At 39.8% G+C, this 27,307-nt stretch overlaps 1 protein-coding gene and 1 long non-coding RNA gene across 2 annotated transcripts in view; both read left to right on the top strand.

Annotated features, from left to right (window-relative positions):
• The first annotated feature begins 1,387 nt into the window (after positions 1–1,387).
• Positions 1,388–6,260, top strand: LOC114564551 (uncharacterized). The gene is made up of 4 exons (XR_003693766.1): positions 1,388–1,429; positions 1,821–1,941; positions 3,993–4,238; positions 5,851–6,260. It is a non-coding gene; the product is annotated as an uncharacterized LOC114564551 (long non-coding RNA).
• A 2,113-nt stretch (positions 6,261–8,373) lies between these two features.
• The window catches only part of map2 (microtubule-associated protein 2), a 120,435-nt gene continuing 101,501 nt past the window's right edge, over positions 8,374–27,307 (top strand). Inside the window, exon 1 of the mRNA XM_028590463.1 lies at positions 8,374–8,804. The gene's annotated coding sequence lies outside the window, so the exon portion shown is untranslated. The remainder of the gene's footprint in view (positions 8,805–27,307) is intronic.

Here is a 27,307-nt window from a genome sequence, read left to right as displayed (position 1 = left end):
TGGGTCTGTCACCTATCAGGATGGCAGGCTCTGCTCAGAGGCGACACCGGAGAGCCAATCAGAGGAAAAGGAAGATGACACACATCCACAGGCTGATGGAAGGTGTGTGTATGCAAGTGTGTGTTCATCTTGTATACCAGGTTTATAGAATATCAGTTTGTGATCGCATGGCTACAGTAAAAACTATATTAATTAGGTGTGTGTGTGTGTGTGTGTGTGTGTGTGTGTCCCAGATGAGGAAGATATCCTGTACCAGCTCTGTGACAGTTCAGATGAAGTGCTCGAGGAAGGCTTTACACAGGTTTCACGCAAGCATGCCTCACAGGTAACACACACGCACACATTTTTTTTAATGTGTATACTTGTGATAACCCTCATTGAACATATACAGTAACGCCCTAACCCTTATCCTTACCCAAACCAGATCTAAGATCAAGATTAGAATTAAACGGGTGAAACACACTCTTATCCTATACATTCAAAAGCATCCCTTGAATGGCATCACGGCAACCTGGGGATGTAGAAGGGCTTTGAGTGTGTGTGAACACCTCTGAATCATCGCTGTTAACTGTCACACCATGTTTTTCCTTTTAGGGCTTTGTTCGCAAACGCCAGGGAGAGAGTAAGTACAACATCAACAACATTGTCATCCCCATGTCTCTGGCTAAAGTGGAAAAACTGCAGTACAAAGACATCCTCACACCCAGGTATGGAACGGAACTGCCTCTAAAGAAGTTGCATAGAATTCTAAAGGCGCTGGTTTTGTATTTTGGCTCGTGACAGACTTTTTAGGAAACTAACAGTCAGATTTACAGCACATGAAATTTGCTAATGGATTTCATTGTCCCCAAAAATTGAATCCTAATGTCTTGACTGTTGATCATGCCTCTATGCCTCTATATCCTTACGCGTGTAGTTATTTGTTTATGTTTTTATTTAAAAATATAAAATCAATGTATTGAGTGCTTGACTTATTTTGTCTTACTATTCATTTTCACAATTTCCCGTGCGTTTCATGCACTTTTGGTACATCATAATATGGCTATGATTACACGCACTGTTTTTACCCTGAAATAGAAAGATGCTGTGCACACTGTCTGTCATCATTGTCTGTCACCTCAACAAGACTGTCTGTCTTTCTTTGCAGTTGGCGGGTGGTTGACACCTCATCTCTGATGAACAGTGAGGCAGAGAAGGAGGAGGGCAATGAGGAGGGGCAGGTAATGTCTCATTCCTTTGGATATGAACTTTTTGTGATTTCTTTTATTTATTTTTTTTAAAAGGAAAAAAAAAAAGATTATTTGTGTGTGTTTCAGGTGGAGGATCTCACAAACAATGTTTTTTCCCTGAGACACCTGGACTTAGAGCAGAGAGAGAAATTGCGCTGGCCATCATGGGGAAAAAGAAAATGCTGCAGGCTTCCTAAAAGGTGGAAACACACACAAACAAAAATACACACACAGGCTCAGAAATGCAGCGTTCATTTGAATAATGTTACATCAGGTGGTACTAAAACACAAGGGGAACTTCATGCCTCAGGTGGGTCGGGGAGAATGAAGTGGCTTTCTCAAACATCAGAAATGTCAGGCAGTGTTTGTCACATTTCATGCTTTTATCCGAAGATGATAACAAATCGGTGCATTTGACAATTCAATTACACCCTAAACCCACTCTATGTGCTAACTGTGCAGTTGCAACTATTGCAGATTCGGTTTGCTCATCTCTGTGCATGTAGATATAGCCTGTGTGAAAGGGGAACGTTGAGTCATTTCCTAGCGACGTTTCATAGGGTATGCTTGTTTTTTTTTTTTTTACTCTAGATCTGGCAGCAGGTTGTCAGGCAGTGGGGGCGGGATGTGCACATCAGGAGAGGAGAGCTCTGTGGAGTTGAGTTGTGCTCAGTTGGATACTGACGAGCGGCAATGCTCAGAGGAGTGGCTGGTAAGATCAAAAGCACCACAGCTGAAACTCCAAATCCCCAAAACAAACTTTGAACATACTCAGAGTATGATGATTCAGGTGCCATAAGGAGGGAACTCGCGCTCAGTCATCTGTCTGTTACATTATGATTAGGGTTGGGTACCGTTTGGATTTTTACGATTCCGGTGACGAACCGGTACTTTTAAAACGATACAGATTCTTGAAAAACTGAAAAATGATATCAAAGAAAGGCTTTTACGTCCGTTTTGGTGAGCCCAGAGGGAAAATATGGCATTTTAAAAGTAGCCTACATTTACGGTAGCTAGCTAACGGTAGTTGCGTTCTAATCTGGTCCGATTCCTACCGGTAGCGTAGGAACCGGTTCCATAGTGGAACCGGATTTCGGTACCCAACCCTAATTATGATGCCATGTCTCCAACATAGCGGCAGCATTATCATTTTCTCACTTCAACCGCTGAATGTTGTTGAAGGTATATTTCGTGTAACATTTCAGTGAAAGCTAACTCGGTGTTATTTGTGCTTCAGAAGAGGGAATAGGAGTATAGAGTGGAAAAAATGGGTTGCAGAATAATCAATACACTTTCCCGGACAATCGTATTGTGTGAGTTAAAAAGCCTAGAAGCATCTTTGAGAGTCTACACAGATACTTGTCTCCACTCTGCTCCGAGTTGTTGCTACTCTGATTGCAGTGCTCTGTACCACTTCACTTTGATTGGAGAAGGAATGGGTTGCTACTCAACCAGACTAGCCAAATCAACCGTCCACAGCACAAATATCCCCTTCTTCGCTGCTTTGCTTTTCTTATGCACTCCAGCACCCACACAGACCCTGATTAAAACGTTTGATTTTTTTTTAAAGAGGCTTCACAGCCATGCATCATTATGATACAGCCTTCAATGTCTAAATTCAATTAAGGGACTGACATTGGAAAAGCAAATATCAGAGTTTTGGAGATTATGCTGCATTCACTTGCTCCTCGGATGGTCCCATTTTCGGAGTTGGGAAGTTTTTCTTCTGACTTCGATGTGTTCATGAGCTTTAAGTCGTAATGCGAGAAAAAACGCTACAAAGAAGTGTTGTATTCTATTGCTCAGAGTGTTTAAACAACACATTGATAGCTGTTTCAAGTATTTAATTCCAGTTTGAAGCTTTATTTTAGTGATTTTATCCCAGACTTATTGCTGCACCAGTACATTCCCTAAAACCATTCAAATATAGCGTTAATTGACTTGTTTTCAGGATTATATATATATATATGTGTGTATATATATATATATATATATATATATATATATATATATATATATATATATATATATATATATATATATATATATATATATACACCACTAACTTTTCCTAATCTTGGTCACTCTACGTGGACAGCAACCAACAGTTACAACCTAATACCACATTACAAATTATATGTCCACAATAATTTGAAATGCAATATGTGAATTAATAAAAGGTTTCTTGCCATGCACCCAACATTTGCTTTTGTCTACCATGTTACTGTGTAATATGACGCCGACTCGGAAAGTCATGTACCGAAGAGTTGGCTGACTTTCCGTGTTGTTGTTCCGACTTGAGGGGGCACTCGCCTGAATTAGTCGGGGAATCATTTTTTTTTGACAACATTATTTCATAATTTAACTTGTTAGTTTGTTTATAAAGATCCCCATTAGCTTCTGTCTGTCTTAAACAGGAGCTGCTCTATCTGGGGTCTCTATTATTTCATAAGAATATTATGTTAATTGGATTACATACATACATTCATACTCACAAAACATACATTCATACTCACAATAAATTGTTGCACATCCTTTATGTAGCTTTTGAAATTTTAAGAAAATATAAGGCTCAGTACATAACTGATTTATCAATAAATGTGTTATATTCTCATCCTTGTCTCCATAGAAAATGATACATATAGCACATATTAAACTCTAAAACATGCCAGTGTGTCCAAATTTTCAATTTACAGATATGTATAATATGTACAGACTTGTAGATTTTCTCAATTCCATTATATGCCCTTTGTCCTCCGGCAGCCTCAGACACCGTGGGACCCACGAGTGTTTCCTTTGGGTGAGGACGAGGAAGACGCCCTGCTCTCTGATAACCTAGAACAAGTCCCATTAGGGTGGTTAGAGTGTAGCTCTGCCTCCTCCACATCAAAGAACTCCAACTCCCATCTCTCCCCAGCTCAGTCCTCTGGTGCTACACTCCCGTCTGGTGGACAAAGCCAGAGCTGCACACCCAATGGCAGCTGAGAGAGCAGTGCCTTACTTTTACATGTAAGTTCAGAAATACTGAGAATTCCCTGTTAGATAGTTTGTTCATATGCATACTAAGTTTGTTTGTGTGTGCCAGAGCTTTTTGCTGAATTATTATACTGTTTGTTCTACGCATATTCTCAATGTGTTCATTCATTTGTTTTTTTACTAAATCATTTCTTTTATGTCATTAAATAAGTAGTCAAGTAAGGCATTTATTTAAAAGACAATTCACAGTAATTTAGTCATGTTTAGTAGTCAGTTTAGTAAATCATTTTGTTTGTCATTCATTCCATCATTTATGTAAGGGACTGTTTGTTATTTATTTAAGGGGCCACCAGAGGAGTTTTGGGATCTTTAGTCAAAATAGACTTGACCCTCCCCTCGCCAGTAATCATTTTTCTATGACCCTCCATAATGATTTGGAAAAGAGACATGACCCTCCCCTACAATGTATTGATGCCTTCTGTACTGGTTTACAGATATACATATATGCCCTTTGATTTTTTTTTTTGATTTTTTTTTTACAGCCATGACATATGTGACTAAACCTCTGCATTCTCATCTTACGCATCCCACTCCTCTGTTATGGTGTGCGGGCCATTTCAGTAGATTTACTCAATAACATTGTTTTGGAAACACAATAAGCATGGAAACTAAACGCACACTTCCTGCATTACTTCAAATACTAAGTTACTCATCTAGTAAACTAGTATTCACATGAAATAAAACAATAAAACATTGAGACCATTCAGCAAGGCACTCTGGGTAACAAATTCAACACACAAACTGGTTGCTATGGACTCATCACTAGGCTTCCTCAGTCATTGTAGTAAGTGAACAATCAGTGTTCGACCTACAGTCTGTTGAGATGCCTCTCCAAACGCTGAAACAAAGCGCAATCACACCATAAAACGCTAAGACATGTTAAGAAATAAGATCCGTATTTTGCCATAATCCAATGACACGAAAAAAAACAGTAATCTACAGCGATCAGTAGATCCACAAAAAGGGTCACGGTGTATCCAGCAAGGCCTACGCACGTCACATTCACCAGCCAGCTCCAAACAGGTGAACGAGGCCTCTCCACTTTGCCGTTTAAACAAAGTGGAATAAATGTATAAAAGTCCAAATCTACAAAAAATGCGCAATCAATTAGTATTAGCTGACAGCAAATTTATATACATGACATTTAGGCAACCTTTATTGCAACGTTGGCACGGCAAGATGTCCAGACTAGTGAAACAGTAATTTTTGTTTTTTTGTGTCCTGCTGCTCCCATCGTCAGCCAGGAAATATTTTCATGAATACCGAACGGTCCCTAAGTCATTCATTTATTTATCTGTGCATTCATGCATCTGTCCAATAAGTAATTCATACCGCAAATGATTTATTCATTTGTTAATGGATTTCTGGGTTCATTTTTTACAATATAAACGTGCTAATTGTTTGTTTGATGCAGGAGTAATTAACAATGGCATAATTCATTAATTCATTTGGAAGGTTCATTTCAGTCAGTCATTGGATCTTAATCAAACATTGAGAGTCAACATACAGGAGTATTTTTGACGGTTACTCAAATCGTTATATTTGTCAATTAAATGAATGAATACTTGTTTTATTTTCTCTGCAGAACTCCACGTGCCTGGGACAAGGAGGAGAAAATGTGCCATGGGGACCTTAAATGGGATACTTAATACATTCCAGAACAGTGATTTGATGTTAATTGTATAAAACTTAAAAAAAAAAAAAAGTTTTGTAAGTATATTTTGTGAGTATTGTAGCATGTTACAATAGTTTGATTTGACTACTGTAGCTTCAGGTTTTAATGTACAAGAGGTAACTGTATGTAAAGAAATATCTACCAGCACAACTCCGCTGTAGTCTCAGGTTCGTATACTGTTTGTAGTTGTCACTTACTATTTATTTCCACAGTTGTCTTAAAAATGTCTGTATAGGAAGACCAAAGTACATACATATATTTATGTAACTTTTACTTGATTTACATGTGCTTCATAATTTCATGTTTTTCTTTGTCTGACGCTGTCGTTTTTGTACATATTTTTTATGAAAGTTATTAGTAAACATTAACATTAATAATCATAGTGCCGGTTGTCATACTTTGCCAGCTGGTACAGTTTCTAGAGTTGTCTGATGCACAGAGACAAAAGTGTTCTCCCACTGTTGTGTTGAGGCCCCTGCATGAAGGGCGTGGGATTATTGGAAAGCACCAACCATTTGTGTATCAGAGGAAAGGTTGGCTCTCTGCACTCCCCACATGGGATCCCAGTTCAGGGAATCTGTTTATTTAGAATTGGAGGCAGAAAAGAAGAAATATCAAAAACGAAGGGGAAAAAAAACGGTCAAATCAGGTTTCCTCTATCCTCACAAAGTCATGTTGTATCTCACAGTCTGTGATCATTGAGAATTTCAGCTTAAAGCAGAAATGTAAGAATGAAAAGGAATATAATTATAGCATGCAAATGCATGCTATAATTATATTCCTCTTTTACATACATATGAGCACAGGTCAAGACATGGTGTGAGAATATACAACTATTCTAAAAATGGACACATTAAGTGAAGCATCTGATCAGTCATTAGTTTTTATTTCAGTCACGTCTAATATGTCTGCAACTTCAGCCAAGTGTACTTAACTAAGATGTCTTGATACAAGCTAGTACTGGAAGGACAAAGTAATGTGAGGTAATTTCAGTGATTTGGGTGATTAACATTTCTGGAGGTCACCTCGTTTCATGTTTCCATATGCATAACCTCCTTATGATATCCTTCACAGCTAGCAGGAGGCCTAATGGTCAGATGGTGGTCAAGGTCGTCCCTCTCGTGTGTGTGTGTGTGTGTGTGTGTGTGTGTGTGTGTGTGTGTGTGTGTGTGTGTGTGTGTGTGTGTGTGTGTGTGTGTGTGTGTGTGTGTGTGTGTGTGTGTGTGTGTGTGTGTGTGTGTGTTGCTTTATACCAGGGATGAGAGACCGGATGCCTAGAATTAGAAACTCAATCACATGAAATTAATTTGCAGATAATTATCTCTTATTCCAGGTTGGTAGGGGTGAATAGGATTTTGCTATTAATCTAGTTTTCCATCTCCATGCTTCAGATGTCTACTGAGGCAAATCTTTGTTTTAATTCTTTCTTAAACAAGCCCCCTTCCCTGGTGATATTAAATGTATTCCTGGGTTCTGGGAAAGCAGCATATTATTTTAGTCTTGTAATGTGCAGTATAGCAAAACTGCCAGCATAATAATGAACAGGTGGATTCCTCCCTCTCCTTCTATTGGTGCTGTGACCAAGAGGCCTTCTTATCTCTCCATGAAAGGTAAAGGGGAGCCCGCAGTCTCACCTCTCCTGTATGTGGTCCATCTTAACTTCACCCAGCCACATCCGTCTATTCCTTATAGCTGGCAGGCAAAATGAGCCTCTGGTGGCCACATGGGGGCCATATTGCTCCTTAGAAGCCAGCTAACATTAAAAAAGAATGCCTCAAGCATCTATTAATTTAACTGGAATTAATAGAATACAAAATCCCTTCAAATTAGCCCCATATATATATACAGAACTATGAAGAGCTGCACTTTGTTAATTCTATTTCTACATGGTTGTAACTACAGCAGTTGTACTCTGGAGGGTGCTCTTACATATTAGAGAACAGTTTGAACAACCCAACATTGGATGTAGTGTAATGTAGTGCGACAATATAATAACACAATATAATAATATAACAATACTGTAATAGAAATGCTTGTATACTGCTAAATAATTTTACTGCAGGATACTGGGATTTTGAAATGCAAATATATGCTTGCACATTTACTCATGCACAACCTCCACATCTGCAATTTAATTGAAGAAAATAAAATGTTGATCTCAATCTCACTACAATAAGATCTGATCAAATTGACTATTTATTTGCTAGAAAGTAAGCTAGTTCCAATGCTATTATTATTATTATTATTATTATCTTTTAGTGGTATAAACACAATGACGTTCTCAATCTCAAATTCAGCAAATTAAACATTTTGGGAATAATAACGACTACAAGGTCCCCCAGGTTTGTGGCCTAGGCCTATTAAGCCCGCCTGTGGTTTTTGCCGTGTTAAAAAGGCACCACCATTTACCGCCAGGGCACTTGACATCTTACCTAAAACAAAGATCATCTATGCCGTCTCTGTCGAAAAGCATAGCTAGACTGTACGTTACAGCTTAACCTAACAATTTTGAGACAGACAAATTATTATCTTATGTAAACATTGTCAATACGATATTATAGCCATGGTTAAAATGCTACTGACTTGTTTTTTTTAAAAGCAAGCCGCAAAAATATATACAAAAAAAGGCGTCCTCGAGGGAGGAGCTAGTTTAGCTAACGTTAGCTAAGTTACGTGTGTAACGTTATGCTAAAGTTAATACCCCAAGTTAACAGCAACATATGCGGTTATGAAGCATGTGGTATCCATTATAACACCATGGTTTGCTTTTAATGAACAGCAGGAAGCTACACAGAACCTGCCAGCACATTTCATCATTAGGCTATGTTTCACTGATTTTGCAGAAAGATGGCTCTGCTGCCGAGGTAAGCAATACGAGTGTTACATTTACATTACCATTGCATTTAATTCTCTCCAAGTTTAAATGAATGTACATATTTTTGTTAATGTCTGTCTAATTTCAAAAAAACGAGTGGAGCACAACACCGTAATTAGAACACAGTAACAATGTACCGGCGTGACTAGTACAGTCATTACGGTAAATGAAGGCTGCAGAGCCTCTGTGTCCGACAGACCCGGAGTTGCACCGACAGACACTGCGCCGAACAGGTAGGAATTAGACTTCCTTATTTCTTTAACAGCTTGATAAAACAAGATATTATGTATGACTGGCAATTATTAGACAAACATATTGTGATATTTGCAGTCAGAGGGGTATTTACACCTGACAGTGAATGACCGTTTCAGCAATCATTGAAGCAGAAATGATGAGGTGCCCCTCTCTGTGTGGATGCAGGCATGGTTCGTCTACCGGAGAACAAGGTCTAGTGCTCTGTTCTATCTTATCTTTTATATTTTAGCCAGGTTTAGCTGAGCAGTGTTGCGGAATTGCAGTAAGTCTGATTGGAAATCACATCTGAGCAACAGATCTATAGAGCGACATCTCTGACATCATTGACTTATTGATTGCCTTTGCTAGTATTGGGCCAATTAAGCACTAGAATGCTTGTTTTGTTCACGGGTTGAAAGGATGATGACTGCATTGTGCTACATAAAGGCTCTACCTATTGCGGTCACTGCGGGAACTTGCCTTGCTGCGGTGGCGGTGCACAGCTACCAGACTGTAGTAACGCCTAACACATAGAGAGCTATGACGTTACTCAGTCACTGTGAAAAAATCCACTGAGAATATATGACCCTATATAAATGTTATCGTGATTTATAGTCTGAGCAACGCTGCCTAATGAGAGAAAAGAGAGAGAAAAAGGGGTGCAAGTACAGGTGCTGACTCATTTTGGCTGGCCCCTCTCTGATTGATCAGACAATTTAAAGCCCAATAGCTATGTGCACGTTTGTTATCATAATTTCCGTGGTATTTAATGTAGAATAATTACATTTTGAGATGCTGTGTGGTTGTTGTTGTTGTTGAGGTGATTTGATTCCATTTGAAATCAAGTGTGAAAGCTGGTTACATAAAGACCTGATGTCTTCATTGAGCCCCTGCTTCATCATAAACCTAACACAGCAAATGCAGCTAAAGCAGTCTGGGCTGTTACACCTCAGATATATTTTACCTTTTACTGAATGCATATTAAATTGTGATCTTAAATACGATGGGTCGTTCTCAGTACATGTAGGCTTCAGTTCAATCTCATTTACAATAGGGGCTGGCTATTGATTTCCCTTTGTCATGTCCACTTTACCACAGTGTGTGTGTAGATATATTTAAATGCCTGATGCATTCAGGATGAGGCTGCATGGAATCATAAACGGTCAGGGAAGCAGCTCGGAGCTCCTCCTCGCCAGGGGAGTGGGCTCATTCTCCTGGAAGACCAGGCTGATTGCTATGGGTATCTGTCATTCCACCTAGGTCTGCTTTTTGCCTGCTGCAAGTGTTACGCACAGGAGAAGATTCAGCTATACTGGCGTGATTCTTTGGCTCTTACATGCTTCTAGCCTGACTGTAAGGAAGGACAGAGGAGGAGAGAGGACATTTGGGAGAGTCTTCAAAGTTAGCACCTATCGTTTGTCCTGTGTCTCTGTCGACAACATGGAAATAGGGCTGGTTTGGAAAAAAATATCTAATTGCGATTATTTTGACTGAAATTGCGATGTGATACAAGATATTGGAGGTATTGCTTATTTTTTGCATCATTATTCTTATTTTCATTGAAAAGTATATTAAAATGAAACAACATTTTTTTTATTTTAAGTCTGTAGAATAAGATTTGTAGGCCGGGACTTCTCTGCAGCACCACAATACTTAATTCAAAATGGTATATTTTGACACATATTTTGCTTTTAACAAATATTGCTCCTCCTGCGATTTGGATATTGCATTAGTCCATATTGCGATTTCGATAAAATTCCAATTAATTGTGGAAACTTGATGGAAATGTATCTTCTGCTTTGAATTCTGACATGATTTTTTGTGATCTACATAGACATAGGCCTACATATCATAGCCTTTGTTTTTCACGACCATGTTTCATTTTAAAAAAACAATCTGTAGATTATTATTTGCAACCTCTATGATTGTGTTTGCATTTGTTTATGTAGACTAAAACGACTACCTTTAGTGCTGAATACTTGAAATAGATTTTGTGAAACTTGGTGTGAGTGACAAGGTAGGCAGATTGTGATTGTGTTTTGGTAAGGTCCTAGAGGGGAAGTGGAACCCTGGGATGGGAGGTGCTGGCCAGTCTTTACAAAGACATGCCTGTTATCTATTCATTAAAGTGCCAGAGTCATTCTGAAACTCCTTCTGACAGCGCATAGTAAATTATAAGCTATTATACAAGACTAATTTGATAGTAGGTGATTATTTATTAAAGCTCCCATGGCATGAAAATTTCACTTTATGAGGTTTTTTAACATTAATATTAGAGATGCACCGATTACAACTTTCTAGGCCGATTCCGATTTTCTTTGAGTTAGGCCAGCCGATACCGATTTTAGCCGATTCCGATTAAACTTTTTCTAACCACTTTACAGCACACACAAATATTTATTTTCTATCTTTTCTTTAATAGAACATTTTACTTTTTACTTAATTTTTTGAATAGATAATCGATAGCTATAAAATAGAACTATAAATTACTCCTGGTGTGGGAAATTCACACACATCTAAAGTACACTGTTAGAACCATTTCCTTCTTTTCACAGCCAGTATCCAACTTAATATAATAAATATAGCCTTGCAGTATAAAGATATTTCCCAAAACACACACGCAGGTCTGTTTGAACGTCAACAGTAACATTACCTGAAAACATAAACGTCACCACTCATTTTACACACAGTTTAGCAACAAACTAAACGCTGGGGGAAGATTACTACGTTTTTAATTTTGGTTTTGACCGGTATGCATCCCCATTAACCTGGAAAGCGTTTTAAACAGTAACGTTAATACAGCGAGTCGGAGGAATACATCGTCTCTTTTTATTTATTTTTTATTTTTAATACAGGGTCTCTTGCAGCCGGACGTCAGAGGCAGAGGGACCGTCACTGCAGCGTTCGCTAACGTTAGCTTCTTGTCTCATCTGGGGTCTGATCAACAGTAAATTCATCAAAGTCAGTGTAACGTAATTTCCAATAAAGTGTAGCTGTCATATTTCACGGGACCCGCGGTTTTCATCTTCCGCTTATTCAGCCTGAGAGGGGAGAGAGAGCGGCTGAGATCAGTAGAGCAGACGGCTCTGCAGAGCTGTGTATAATTACGACTTTATAACATTTCATAAACAGCTGATTGAGCGGCGGTGCGCTGATCTTGCGCGATGTTAATCATGCGGCGCCCGAGTGCATTTGACCGGCATAAAATCGGCATATGTCAGACTGACCTGCCGGTTGCCGGTCATGGCCGAGCATATGAAAATTGGCCAATTCCGGTCACCTGCCGGTCAATCAGTGCATCTCTAATTAATATGAGTTCCCCCAGCCTGCCTATGGTCCCCCAGTGGCTAGAAATGGTGATAGGTGTAAACCGAGCCCTGGGTATCCTGCTCTACCTTTGAGAAAATGAAAGCTCAGATGGGCCGATCTGGAATCTTGCTCCTTATGAGGTCATAAGGAGCAAGGTTACCTCCCCTTTCTCTGCTTTGCCCACCCAGAGAATTTGGCCCGCCCATGAGAGAGACATCATGGCTTTCAAACGAGCAAAGTGGCAGTTGGTCAAGGCCACACCCCCACCCTCCACCTTCCCCCCTCTCTCCTCCTCAATAGCATTTAAAGCTACAGACACAGAAATGGCACATACTAAGGAAAGCTCATTGTGGGACTGGCTCAAGTGGCTGTAATTCTGCACCAAGGCTGAATTTCGGGAAATAGACTTCAGATACAGTATTAGGGGACAACTAAGGCCTATATAAAAGCATCCAAAAAGCAGCATGTCATAGGAACTTTAAGTATTTATCAGGTGCAGAGACATCAGCTGAAAGTGCATATGTCAGGGTGGTGTATACCTGAGCTAATGAATCACTGCCTGTGTTGTGTGCGGTCGATGCAGTAGGAGGTTGGATTGAAAGACTCCCAATCAGATAACAGAATGAGGAATCAGAAGATGTAACAGAGCGCTGAGGGATTTTCTTATAAGGGACTTTCTTATGAGGGACTTTCATGGTCTTTTTTTGCTCCTACTGCCAAATGAACTCAATTTGTACAATAGTTGTGTGGAGTGGATGGATGCAGATTCATAGCATGAGTTTTTTGTGAATACATTAAGCATGAGGCTCACTCACACACACACAAATACACAAACAAGCAGTCCTCGCTTGTCACAATGAAGGCAATGTGGGAAAGGCTCATTTTTTATGAAAAAAGAGATACTTGATTGGAGCTTTGGCAGCAGCACCAACACACACTGAACCCGGTATGTTGCCAGCTAGCTGCCAATCTCTCCCTCTCTCTCCCTCTCTCTCCCTCTCTCTCTCTGCTCAAGTGAAGTCCTCCAGGTTTTTGGAAGATTAAATTAAGCCGTTGGTCAACCTGCTTTTGAAGTAGTGAGAAGATGCTCCTATCCATATACACTTAGGTGTCAACTGGTGCTGCAACTACCTAGTATTTTCATTAATGATTCATCTGCTGAATGTTGTCTTTTAGTAATTTATTAATCATTTGGTCAATCACAATTTCCTAAACTCCAAGGTGACATCTTAATATATTTAAGTCAAACAATTTCAGACAAGCCATGCTTGAAACTAAACTAAAGTGTGGCAACCCTTGAGGGAAAATCCTCATATACATACATCAAACTATTGACATTATACCGCTACATCACATTTAACCGACCTGACATACCAACATCCTGGGCAACTTTTCTCCACGCAGCAGCCTTTCTGTTTATATCCCTCAGATGAGAGGTCATAGAGAATTGGACATTCGGACACTGACAGAATGAGTCGTTCTAGTCTCTCTGACATTTTTTTTCTACTCGCTTCTGACGCTTTCAACGGTGTATTACGACTTCCACTGGGGGGCGCATTACGTATTACGGATCTGATTTCAAGTGCCAGTGTGAAGGCGGCGTCACGGCTGCATCCGAGACAAGATTATACCATGTCCTGAACTCGTTGGCAACATCGTTTGTGGTAAGTAACGTTAACTATCGTCACAGTATCCGACACAATTTTATCAATATGCAACAGCAAACAGATAGCGTTACTGCATTAGTTATTATTGATAATTAATGTTAATCTAATGTTAGCTGACGTGTTAGCTAACATTGTTAGCTGTTAGTCGCCTCTCCTCGCTTGTGTTGACTGACATTTCCGGTTGCATGTCGTGAAAAACAATGTATGCATTAACATATGTAACGTTAATGTTATATTCAGTGTATACAATGTTAGCTACGTCAGCTAATTATCTAACCTGAAAGGGAGGCAATGCCGATTTTCAACCCAATGTGGGTTATTAGATGAATGGTGTTTGGCTTTCCTCCATTGCACTTAATGTTAACTTACATGACAACCATACATAATCTTCTTAACGAAAATAAAAGTACAAACAGTGTGCTCCAAATGCACCTTTATTTTTTTTTTTATTCATTTAGCTAACTGTATTTACCTTTTTATTTTGAGGTCAAACTGATTCAGGTCAAACTGATTTTTCATAGATTTAGCTTCTTAATGTTGCTCTCAAAGTGCTGCAGATTGATGCATTTAACTTTAAAATGTACCAATTTTTTTTTCTGGGGACCGTGCCCCCACGCCCCTAGAGGGTTGGACGTCCAACCCATATAATCTCACAAAAGCCTGTCGGAAACACTGTATTACTAACAGTTTATTGTTTGCTTTGAGTCATATAATAACTGCAAACTGCCATGACTTCAGTACTGAGATCCAGGGTTACCTCACTTATCTGTGCTCTTGAAGTTGACCTCTCCTCTTTTCAAGGGTAGGGAGAGTAAATAAAAAAACAAGGTAGACTACATGGGCCATAAACAACTAGCATGTCGTCGCTAAAGCACTTGGCATTGTACATTAGCTGGCCCTGAGTGCTCGTATTCAGTTGTACAGGGGAGGGCAAAGGGCCAAGGATACCTACAAGGCAACAATTTAATGTCTCCACCTAGATGACGGGAGACATAACAGCTGTGTGATAAGAAGTTGCTGCCTCAAGTGCTCCCATCCCACCAAGGTCAGGGGAGGAAGTTAACACTTAACACACCTAAGGATAGGCTCTAATGCAGTATGGACAGGCTGACGTTGTTTTTGGTCTGTGCTGAGATGTTTGGGTTAATGATTTAGGTAAGCATGTCTGTTTACGGCACCAACAGTATCTCTGTTTACATTGAAGGTTCAGCTAACCAGCATGAGGGGGGGTAAAAATACTTATTTTCATAATAGTCACGTATCAAAAACTGAGGAGGACACGCTGTTGGATGCTGTCCTCCTCTCCTACTCTTTATTCAATGCCTAACGAATCTATCTCTTTCTCTCCCTGGCCCTGTCTTTCTGCTTGAGCAGTACTGGTTGACAGTGTTGTGCCTGAACGCGTTCATTGAATCGATAATTCATGAACTCGTTCATATTTTGGGCGAACGTGAACTGAACGTACCGTATTACTGCCTGATGAACGTTACTGTGAACTCGTTCATTCTGGTGTCTGTGAACGGCACGCTCTCTCCGTTTAATTTCGTTCAATAGGGTGCCAGATTTCTATAGAGCCTTCCAGGCGAAAACCCGGCTAAAACACACCGTAAACAGGCCTTCATATGTAGCGGAAAAAACACAAAGAGCGGCATCAAAACAAAAAGCAGCGTGGAGGCGACGAAGCAGCAAGGAGGCTTCGTATGATCATTTAAACGAGTTTTATGACAAGGTCGGTGAGGATGCGAAAATTCTTACATTTCTGTGCAAACTTTGCCCGCCGGTTTTCAAAAAGAAAATCCGCACTTCAGTCACATCCACAGCAAACCTGAAACGACACGTTGAACTGATTGGATATGAAGATGAAATCTGACGCATGTTAAAACTGATAAAATAATTGCTGCCTGTGGTTCTATATGGGCTGTGGCAATAATTTTGAAAAAAAGAACTATGAACTGCTTCATTTTTGGAACTGTGAACTTAGTTCAAAATTTTGAAGTGTGAACTATGAACTGAACTAGTTCATTTAGAAAGTGAACTTTCCCAACACTGCTGGTTGAACCCTAAAAAATATTGTAAACAAATTTAATAACATAACTAATTACACTGGTCGGACCGTTCAGCTCGGTGTCAGACTGATACCTCCGGTTCAGGCTGGTTCTCATCCTCAACACGGGCCTTTTTCAGTCGAGGAAAATACTTTTCAATACTCATGTGGATTGAAGCAGCAAACATTCAGTGTAAGAGTAAAGAAATGACATTTCTGATTGATGAATGATTTCGCCAGTCGTCTTCTCTTGTTTTCATGGAGACAGATGCTGTGTGCACGGAGGGGAGGGGCTGTGTGTGTGTGTGTGTGTGTGTGTGTGTGTGTGTGTGTGTGTGTGTGTGTGTGTGTGTGTGTGTGTGTGTGTGTGTGTATATAGCCTATGTGAGAGAGATACGTAAGTGACAGAGAGACCAAGGAGAGCAGGGAAACGAATACTCTGCGTGTTTTAAATAGCATTAAAAAAACGCAGTAACGAAACGCAATATGTGGCGGCCAGTATTGATTGTGTGGCGCACCGCCACAAATTAGTCTATGTGTGGGAAACACTGACGTCAGTTGTTAACAAGTTTGATGGTTCTTATTTAATATCCGAAAAGATAAGTGTATTCATGGACACTGTGATACTTTGACATGTATTGTAGTGCTTTTTAAAGTTTCCCCAAACCGGTATCTCCATTGAATAGACTAGGCTACATGTCAAATTTCATGTTTTACCTATGAGACTCAGGTTATAATCTCATGTCCATGAAAGGAATAACTCGTACAGATTGTTCCATCATCAAATCAAATAAAAAGTGTAAGTGGTAATCCTAGATCAGTGTTAAAATGCTGATGGACTAAAGAACGCTGACCTCAGCTGTTGTGTTCTTGACAGTTCTGTCAGGGAGTGGGCCATCACATTGACTAGTCTAAGCTCGGTAATTGATCACTTTTGGCTGTGTTTCAGGAGTGGTATATGGCTGACCTCACCTGACCTGCCGCTAAAGGATATACACTTGTCAACTGACAGATTTATACCTGCTACACAGCGTAGTGATATGATCAGTTTTCAAGTTTCTTGTTGGGCTTATGTTCTAGAATGTTTCTTTTTTATTTCCTCTGCTGAGGGACAGTTGGGGTCCAGCTAACTGAACTTTAGTTTGTGGGAGGCTTAGAGCAGTCACGCCAAACCCACAAAAGTCTGTCCCAATACCCAGACTCTATCTGTCTTCCTGACAGCTCTGAGTTCAGGATCGCCCACTGTTATCTGTAGCATGCCGAACCTCCATGAGTGAACCTCTTCATTGATGTGGGTTAAAACGAAGGTGTCAAACATTGATGGAAAATGCAGTTCCAGAGGAACTACTGTGCACTCTCAAGGAATGTAACTTTTTAGTAGTTAGTTTTTTGGTAGTAAATATTGTAAAGCCTTATCAGTCCGTTTGTAATTATACCAGATTTTTTTGTTTCAGTTCCCAAAGATGCTTCCTTCTCGTCAAGGCAGTCAGCTGCCAGTTTATTATGTACAGCTAGCTAAAACTAATGCATTCTAGGCTAATACAATACAATTTCCCGAAGCTCTGGCTTAAGATGTGGCATTAAATGGGACCGGAGTAGACCATGCAACACAATCCTTTTTATGTATTAAGCCAAATTTCATGCAGTTTACGGCATATGGTGAAAACATTGCTTATGTAGTTAAAACTAGACAAAAAAGTTAATTAGGAAAAACAACTCAAAAAAAACACTTGTCAGCAGCGAGGCAGCAGGCTGACAGAGATAACAATAGGCCAGCTGCCATTGCTTTAGGTGTTGATGGTCTTCCAAAGCACAAGTAAAATCCTTGCAAATTTTGAGACAGGGCTTTTTTGTGAAGCACATGCATTCCTGCTGGGTATCACATACAGGAAAGCAGCAAATAAAAACAGACGCAAGTCAAATTTTGAATGGGGAATTTATTTTTGGCTCAAGTCTAATGTCAGAAGTCTATAGGATGTAGCTATTTCAATAGAGCCACATTCTCTGCACCCAACAGCACACAGCAGAGGAGATAGAGAGCTCATAGAAAAACATGTGTGGGCTGATTCAGAAAAACATAAGGGTCACAGCTCACCAAACTATTTACTGTTGCTTCTCCTCTCCTCTAGGAAAGTGTATGTGCAAGTGTTCTGCATCTGTGTGATTGTTTAGTGTGTGTGCATCAGTGTTCATGTGAAATACCACTCAGTCTTTGTGTGGGAGTGTATGCTTGTGTGTGGTTATCATTTACAGTTTTATGTGCCTGTGTTTTAAAAAAAAATCCCCCTTAGTGTCTTTCACTTTGCTATCTCCTACAGTATGTGATGTTTAGTGCATCCTAGGCTTTATTTTGTGACTTAATGCTGTTAATTAATTTCTTTCATCCAATTCAGTTCCATAGAAGAATGTGTGGGCATAGAAATAGAGCTAAAATGCCTGTCAGTTGGAGAAACACTGTTCTAGGAGAACAATCTCAGGAAATGCAATGGAAATATTTCAATAAGTATAATTGTAATCTTGGTAATACAGTGATAAGAAGTAGCAAGTTTATTTTATGTGTGAAATAAAAAGATTAATGAATAACAAATAATGTACCTGTACATAAGCACACCTATCGAGAAGCTGATCAAAATGATTAAGGGCCTCTTATTGACTTGATTATAAGGCTGATACAATATACAGTATAGGTCAAAACTCTCTGGTATTCTTGAGTTTGTGAGCAGTGTAGACAGTGGGACTCACCTGGCTCATTATCAGAGAGCCAAAACCGCTGAGATGATCTAAAGACAGCCATCTTCCCACCCAGTGCCTATCAAATTCCCGACACCTACCACTTCCTTTTCCACAAGGGTTTTAAAATTAAATAGATGTTAGTCATATATCACGGATATTGCCAAGCCTTCTCTACATTTTCCTCTTGCATCTCTCCATCAGGAATTCTTCATGCACTGATGACAGGCCGCACAGTCTGATACCAAAGTACAGCTGCCATTTGAGAGATCTCTTCAATCAAAGTGCAATCATGTATGACAGAGCTAAATAGAAAAGAGGTTCCCAAAGGTTCTTGAGGTGCTTTCAGGCAGTCCCCAGCAGAATTAAATGGAAATGTATTAAGCCCTGGCTCAAATTTGGTGTTATGGGCTGCACATTCTGCCTGGTATGTCATTTATGTGTCATAATATCACAAAACAATGTATATAGTTATTATTTTAGTTATTCTATAGAAATCCCTTCCTAACAAGAGGAACATACTGTACATGCGGATACTGAACACAGTACATAAAATTTACATTAATTGCTCTGTTTTACAGCCCCTGTCAGGATAATTGCATCTTGCATCACTTTATTGAAATGCTTTAATATTACTGCTCTGTATTCCATCCTGCTCCTCTTAATGGCTTGTCTTGATGAAGCACAGAGGTTGATGATGACGCCCCCTAAGGTTTAGGTAAATGACCGCACTGCAGAGGAGTAAAATCCTCGTTTTTCTTTCTCAACTAAATGAGAAGCAGGCAGAGAGCACTTAGCACATTATAACCTTCTTTATGCTTGCATTAACACGTTTTGGACAATGGCATTGTGTTTTAGAAAAATACTAAACCCATCAATTTCAGGTATAAATGCACCTAAATTATGTTAAAAGTCCATTTATTCACGCCAGGGATAGTCTGAGAGGCATTTAGTCACATTAACAACAACAGGGGGTTAAGGAAATGTCACTATGCTCCAGATTAACCAGAAATGTCAGGCTTCTCGAAGCTGTAAAACAAGCAAGAGGAGGATTATAGTCTCGATTATAAGGGTAAATGTTACCTGACATAGTGATGTGTGTAGTCTGCATTTTGACAAAGGAAAGAAAACTAAACTTGGTGCCTGGGTTGTTCACCTGGTAGAGCGCTCGCCCATATATAGAGGTTTACTCCTCGACGCAGCGGCCCCAGGTTCGACTCTGAGCTGCGGCCCTTTGCTGCATGTTATTCCCCCTCTCTCTCCCCTTTCCTGTCTTCAGATTTCCTATTAAAATGAAGACCTAAAATGGCCAAAAAATAATCTTAAAAAAATATATTTTTTATACTGGAGATATAATTAAATTGAATTTGAATCACGCTGAATGAATTTATTACCTATTTAAACACAGTAAATGTACAAAATGTATACAATTTACAAAATACTGATTCACGATTTGGCTGACGTCTGATTTTTGCTTTTTATTGCCTGGCATGCTGGCTTTCCCACTTTTCCACCGTATTGCTGGAAGTGTCACAAGATGCTTTGTAAAGTGTGTGATCTGTAGTTCTGAACTTCTGGAGATCTGTGGGAATTCAGAGAGTAAAAGCTTACAAGTTAGACACAAGAACGGAACATGAATTATTCCCTCATTGTTTTGAAGTGTTGCGTTTTATCTTTTCAGCAGTCGTCTTTGGGGGGAGCAAGTCGTCCCTCTTTCAGTTATGCCATAAACACTCAAGCCTACACACATGCCGACCCACACACAAAGCAAAGCAGATGCACACATTAACACATTCACACATACATGTACCTAATGTATGTATAAATACACCGACATCCCTTGGTAGTTGATTAGAATAGATGACTAGATGATGTAACTCTTTAATCTGATTCTGTTTCTGAACCCTTTTGAATGCTGTGTCATCATATGTTACTCACTTAGGTGTGTGTGTGTGTGTGTGTGTGTGTGTGTGTGTGTGTGTGTGTGTGTGTGTGTGTGTGTGTGTGTGTGTGTGTGTGTGTGTGTGTGTGTGTGTGTGTGTGTGTGTGTGTGTGTGTGTATGTGTGTGTGTATGTGTGTGTGTGTGTGTGTGTGTGTGTGTGTGTGTGTGTGTGTGTGTGTGTGCCCTTCTTCCTCTAAAGCAACCTGTGGGTTGACTCTTCAGGGGGAGGGGAAGCAGCTCCCTTCTTTTAGGCCTTAATCTTTGACCATCTGCTCTGGCCAAACCCTATTTTAATCACGCCCTACCTCACACAACGTATGCTGTCAGCTGAACTACCTGTTCAGTCAAACCATCTGAGGTAATAATAATACATTTCATTTTAGGGTGCCTTTCAGGACACCCAAGGTCACCTTACAGTGCATTAAAAGCAGTAAACAAGACAGCCAAAACAATAGGTTAGGGTTAGGTACAGGTACAAGAAAGTGCATGCAATGTGTAAATGCAATAACAGGTAGAAGAAAGTTTCACAAACCAGCCACAGATAACATAATCATGGTAAAAGAGGATTGCTTTTGCAGAGGAACTATTTCTTTGTCATTTGTCCACATGCCCTTAACACAAAAGTGGGGTTTAAAAAAGTGAATAAGCAATTACATGAAGCAGCACCTCAAAGAGATCACATTATAAATGTAAAAATAACAAGCTCCTTTACATTATTGTCTTGACTAAAATGGCAATAAATAAAAGAAAAAAAAAAGAAGCTATTTTTTCATTGACACAGAAATAGAAATGCCAATGGAAATAAACCGCTTTTGAGAAACTACTATTACAAGAAGCGGCATCACTTCTATGTCCTGAAATGATGACCTATGGAAGGAGATCAGGGACCATGTGCACACATGCTCCACTATAGCCAACTCCGAAATAACTTCCCTCAGAGCAAATATCTAACTCAACTGTATACTACTGACTTACTTTGTACTTCTACTTCAGAACAAAACATTGTACTACATTTACCTGACAGAGATATACTGGTTACGTTACAGATTCAGAATTTAACTCAAAGTATCATAACTAAATTATGATGCGTTATTATTATTCATTAAGCTATTCAGCATTCTATTAGAGTTGAAATCTCCACCTTGAACAGACATTACGTTCATTTAAATTGCTGTTAATGCCTCTCTTTTTACTTTAAGTAAACATTTGTATGCAGAACTTATACTGTGCGGTCAAAGGCGGTTTTACCATACGGCATAGGTAAAGGGCCATGTAAATTTGTGTTTTTTATAATTTAATAAATTTAATAAAAACAACCGGTAACATCGCATCTGGAGATTCTGAGATTTTTTTTTTCCACATAGCGGTCACACTTTATGGTAGTAGTAGACGATGTGGCCCGGTCAGGAAGCAGGTAGCCTGGCTCAGCCTGCTGGGAAAGCTGCTCATATACAGCGCGCAGTACGGCCGAAGAAATGGGTGCAACGTCCGGCAACAAAACAACGTGCTGGAGAGACACAGAGCCTATAGGCGTTCATTTACCATGTGTTTGTGTACGATTAATTTCATAATTTGCATGAAGGGTAGTCTGTTGTGAAGCTCTGGAGTTGCACACTGTGTTGATGCTGTTTCACCCTCTCTGCAGGAACCAAAGACTGTAATAACAATAGACCCAGCATCTTATTAAGTAACGTTAAAGCAAGGATTTACATTATTACTGTTAGAAATAAGTTGGCAAACTTACAATAGGAATTGGCAGAGTGACGATGTTACTGACCTGTAGGAGATCCATTCGTGCTCGTTGATGAAAATGGAGAAAAGTTCAGTTGTAAGGTTAGTAGGCTATATCCAGCTGTCAGAAACACAAAAAAATATGGAGGTATTAATTTCCAAATAGGCGTCAAAATCACCAGTAGCCCGCTGCGAAGACATGCTTAACAGAGCTGTGATGCCCTGAAGCTCCATCCCCGCAGCTGCACACAGTTCGCTTTTTATATTTATATTGTCCAAACTGTTTTGCACACATTTGGAGTAAGGAATAGTACTAATACTAATAATTGGATATCACTTTATCTCCCTCTGCCTAGAATCTAAATATGTATGGCAAAATACACTCACCTAAAGGATTATTAGGAACATCCTACTAATACCGTGTTTGACACCCTTTCGCCTTCATAACTGCCTTAATTCTTCATGGCATTGATTCAACAAGGTGCTGGAAGCATTCTTTAGAAATATTGGCCCATATTGATAGGATAGCATCTTGTAGTTCATTGAAATTTGTGAGATGCACATCCAGGGCACGAAGCTCCCATTCCACCACATCCCAAAGATGTTCTATTGGGTTGAGATCTGGTGACTGTGGGGGCCATTTTAGTGCAGCAAACTCATTGTCCTGTTCAAGAAACCAATTTGAAATGATTCGAGCTTTGTGACATGGTGCATTATCCTGCTGGAAGTAGTCATCAGAGGATGGGTACATGGTGGTCATAAAAGGATGGACATGGTCCGAAACAATACTCAGGTAGGCTGTGGCATTTAAACAATGCCCAATTGGTACTAAGGGGCCTAAAGTGTGCCAAGAAAACATTCCCCACACCATTACACTACCACCACCCCCAGCCTGCACAGTGGTAACAAGGCATGACGGATCCATGTTCTCATTCTGTTTACGCCAAATTCTGACTCTACCATCTGAATGTCTCAACAGAAATCGAGACTCTTCAGACCAGGCAACATTTTTACAGTTTTCAACTGTCCAATTTTGGTGAGCTTGTGCAAATTGTAGCCTCATTTTCCTATTTTTAGTGGAGATGAGTGGTACCCGGTGGGGTCTTCTGCTGGTGTAGCCCATCCACCTCAAGGTTGTTCGTGTTGTGGCTTCACAAATGCTTTACTGCATACCTTGGTTGTAACGAGTGGTTATTTGAGTCAAGGTTGATCTTCTATCAGCTGGAATCAGTCAGCCCATTCTCCTCTGACCTCTAGCATAAACAAGGCATTTTTGCCCCCCCAGGACTGCCGCATACTGAATGTTTTTCCTTTTTCAGACCATTCTTTGTAAACTCTAGAAATGGTTGTGCGTGGAAATCCCAGTAACTGAGCATATTGTGAAATACTCAAACCAGTCTGTCTGGCACCAACAACCATGCCACGCTCAAAGTTGCATAGATCACCTTTCTTTCCCATTCTGACATTCAGTTTGGAGTTCAGGAGATTGTCTAGATCTGGACGACACCCTTAAATGCACTGAAGCAGCTGCCATGTGATTTGTTGATTAGATAATTGCATTAACGATAAATCTTACAGGTGTTCCTAATAATCCTTTAGGTGAGTGTATACATAAATAAAGAACTGGATTACAGTTAAACAAGGCAGGTTCAGGGAGAGTTGAACAACAAAAAGTAAAAATGCTTGATCATGACATTTTTTTAAGATTATATATTAATAACCCAGTCATCCATTGTCTCCATCTGCCTCTACTGACTTCACCTTTCACATGTCTTAACATAATAACTCACAATGAAAACCATAAAGGTTACCAAAAGTAAGGCACACAAAAGAACCTGCACACAGAGCAGCACAACCAATACAGTGATTATTAGATTACCAGTATTAGGGTTGGTTTATATATGATTAAGTGTGAGTGGGAACCTCCCTACTGGAGGAAATTACAGGATTACACTAGCCGAACAGAGGATGGGATTATTCTACTGGCAGGTCGCATGCATGCATGAACACACGCATGCAGTGCACACACACACACACACACACACACACACACACACACACACACACACACACACACACACACACACACAAATCTAATACTGTAACTATGAGCATGGCTCCCCCCCCCGCCAGGGCTGTGTATTAACAGATTTTTTTTCAGCACACAGAAAATAGAGAGCTAGGTGATTGTGATTATATATTCGCTGAATTTGACAAAAAGTGTATTTGATTTACACCATTTGCTATACTATATATTAAGTGTTGGCAAATAAATAAAGGTTATTCTTAAACAAATAAAAATGTGACCTTACTTGCCATGATCATAGTCTTCTGGCCCCTACTTATCTCTGCTTGCTCCAGCTAGCCAGGATACACCCCCAGCTGTCTACTTTCAGTCTGATGAGGTCAGACTTACTCTGTTAAGCCCCATCACACTTTGAATAGTCATGATTGATACTAGTCAGCATGTATTTAGTCATTTTTATTGACAGTAGAGACAATCAAAGTTAAGTTGTTTTCTATGGCTCTACTGGACAAACAGGCGTAAACATGGTGCCAAATTGGTACAGCAGTAATTATCTTTTAATGGGGTAGAGGTGGGACGGTTAGACTTTAGTTCTACCTTATCTACGGTTTGGAAGGCGACCATGAAATGGTGAGCATACAGTAGCTATTTGGGCCATTGTTATGTATACTACTACCATCTGGCCATCCCTTCAAAGTCCAAGCAGCTAGAATAAAAAAAATTATGACTTGATAATATAACTGAATGTTGTGGATTGTTTATTTGATTGGTTAACAATTGTGAGACAAACGGAGGGACAGATGCCTGAGCAACATAGCTAAGTCATCAGCTGAGTCATCAGTATCAATTGTTTTATGAAATCCTTATAAAACTGACCTATAGTCAACCTCAAACCTGCAGTAGTGTGTCATAAAAAAAATCGGCTTTTATTTACCTGATTGTCACTGGTCTTTGACAGTAGCAATGCTACACTGCCTGTGTTCCCCTCGTTTGCTCATTTCTCCTTTAACCTCACCCCCATCCCACCCAGTCCCTCCTCCTTGTTTTTCTTGCGATGATAAATGTGGCGCAAGGGAATATTAAGGAATATTAAAACCAAGGTCAAGTTATTGTTTTCACCTGATGTGGGTTGTGTTTGTGCTAATTGGGTCATATTTCATGGTGCAGGGGTAAAGGTTCTGCAACCCTTTGTTGAAGTTATGCTTCATTGTCTTTGATCACTGCTTATTGATTCTTTGAAATTCTATACAATTTGTTGGGTTGTAGGCTGTGTTTGGCCCCAAATGCTTCCCATGTTATTGTAGTAACTGCTCAGCTGCAGCACATTAACAACAACAACAATGCAACTGCAAATGTCACTTCAGTCCGGTTAGATGCTGGTGTGGTTCTTACTCTTTAAAATCACTGCTAACAACACGCTGTCTGCCCATGACTTGTACTGTAGCTAGAGCGCAGGTTTGTTTACTTTGTCCCTCGTTCCCTATTGCTGTCAATCAAACAAGACATTGAACACGCCCCTCCAGTCGGCTGAGACAAAAGGGAGCACTTCTGATATTGTCCCCTTTTTTCACAATTATATCATTTTAGATTGCAAAAAGGATGACTAAATGTGATTTCACTTTAATGCAAAGATGTGAGTGGACTTGAATTAACCTGCAAATGAGGCGAAAACTGAGGCAGCAAAAGAATTTTCACTCAGTCGAAGGCTCCACTTAGGATTTCCAGCCAATTCTGAGATCAGTCAGAGTCACGCAAACATACTGTGCTTTTGTTGCTGGCTAGCTTTTGCTAATGTCTGTATAGTCCGTACGTTTGCTATTTGTGGTGAATGAACAGTCAACATGAAACTTTGCTGTGGGTTCAGTCAGAACACACCTTAAGATGGTTTCGAACCAGAGTTCATTGTCTGCAAATTAAACTGACTGTGTGCTTTAAGATTACATTTTGAAAATCAGGTCGCCACAATAACAAAATATTTTATCATTTGTCAAGTCATTTTTTCACTTTGTCCCTTACACATTTGGTCCAGTGGCTTTAGAGGAGTCCACACCACCACCAGCCATTTAAAAATGTGTGCATTTTCTTCCCTGTGGTAAGAACCTTTACTTTGGCTGAATCAGCTAATGCTGTTATCAGTTGCCATGGAGACTGACTGAGTTAGGGCGTTGCTGTGGAAACTGTGCAGCTGCTCATCACCACCCACAGCAACCCTCCCCACTCCCTCGAGCCAACCAGCACCTCACAAACACATATTTGAATGCAAAACACATAATTATGAACACATAGCCACACATCCAACCCCAGAATGCATGTTTCTATGATATATCAGCTGTGAATACAATAGATATTGTGTCTGTTTTTATTGAAACCTTACAGATAGATATATTTCTGTGCAAATGTGCAAAAAGCTGCATTGGCAATATTGTTCACAGTTAACAGTGAGGCCTAAATTGAATTGAGACAGGGGGGATAATTTATTGGTCAACATATCTGGATGTATTGTTCCTTACATCCCAAATTTCACAAAGCACAATGGCAGCAGCACATTACGAGTGTTTCCAACATACTGAACATATAGATGGAGAGTCATGACAGTGTGACAGTGAGGTAGCATGTACAACTCTGCAACCGAAGCAGCTAAATGAAATCCAGCCATCATTCATTTTATTTTTTACACTTATGCTATTCATACTGTGGCATGACAAAATGTCTGCCATAAAAATGGCCTATGAGGAAGGGGACAAGTTATGTATTTTTGTTCCTGCCTCATTCACCTTTTGCAATCTGAGTTCATCAATTCAAATTTAA

Source organism: Perca flavescens, chromosome 11 (genome assembly GCF_004354835.1).
Source record: "Perca flavescens isolate YP-PL-M2 chromosome 11, PFLA_1.0, whole genome shotgun sequence".
NCBI classification, from domain to species: domain Eukaryota; kingdom Metazoa; phylum Chordata; class Actinopteri; order Perciformes; family Percidae; genus Perca; species Perca flavescens.
The sequence above is the reverse complement of the archived record's forward strand: the minus strand, read 5'-3'. Positions and strand labels throughout refer to the sequence as shown.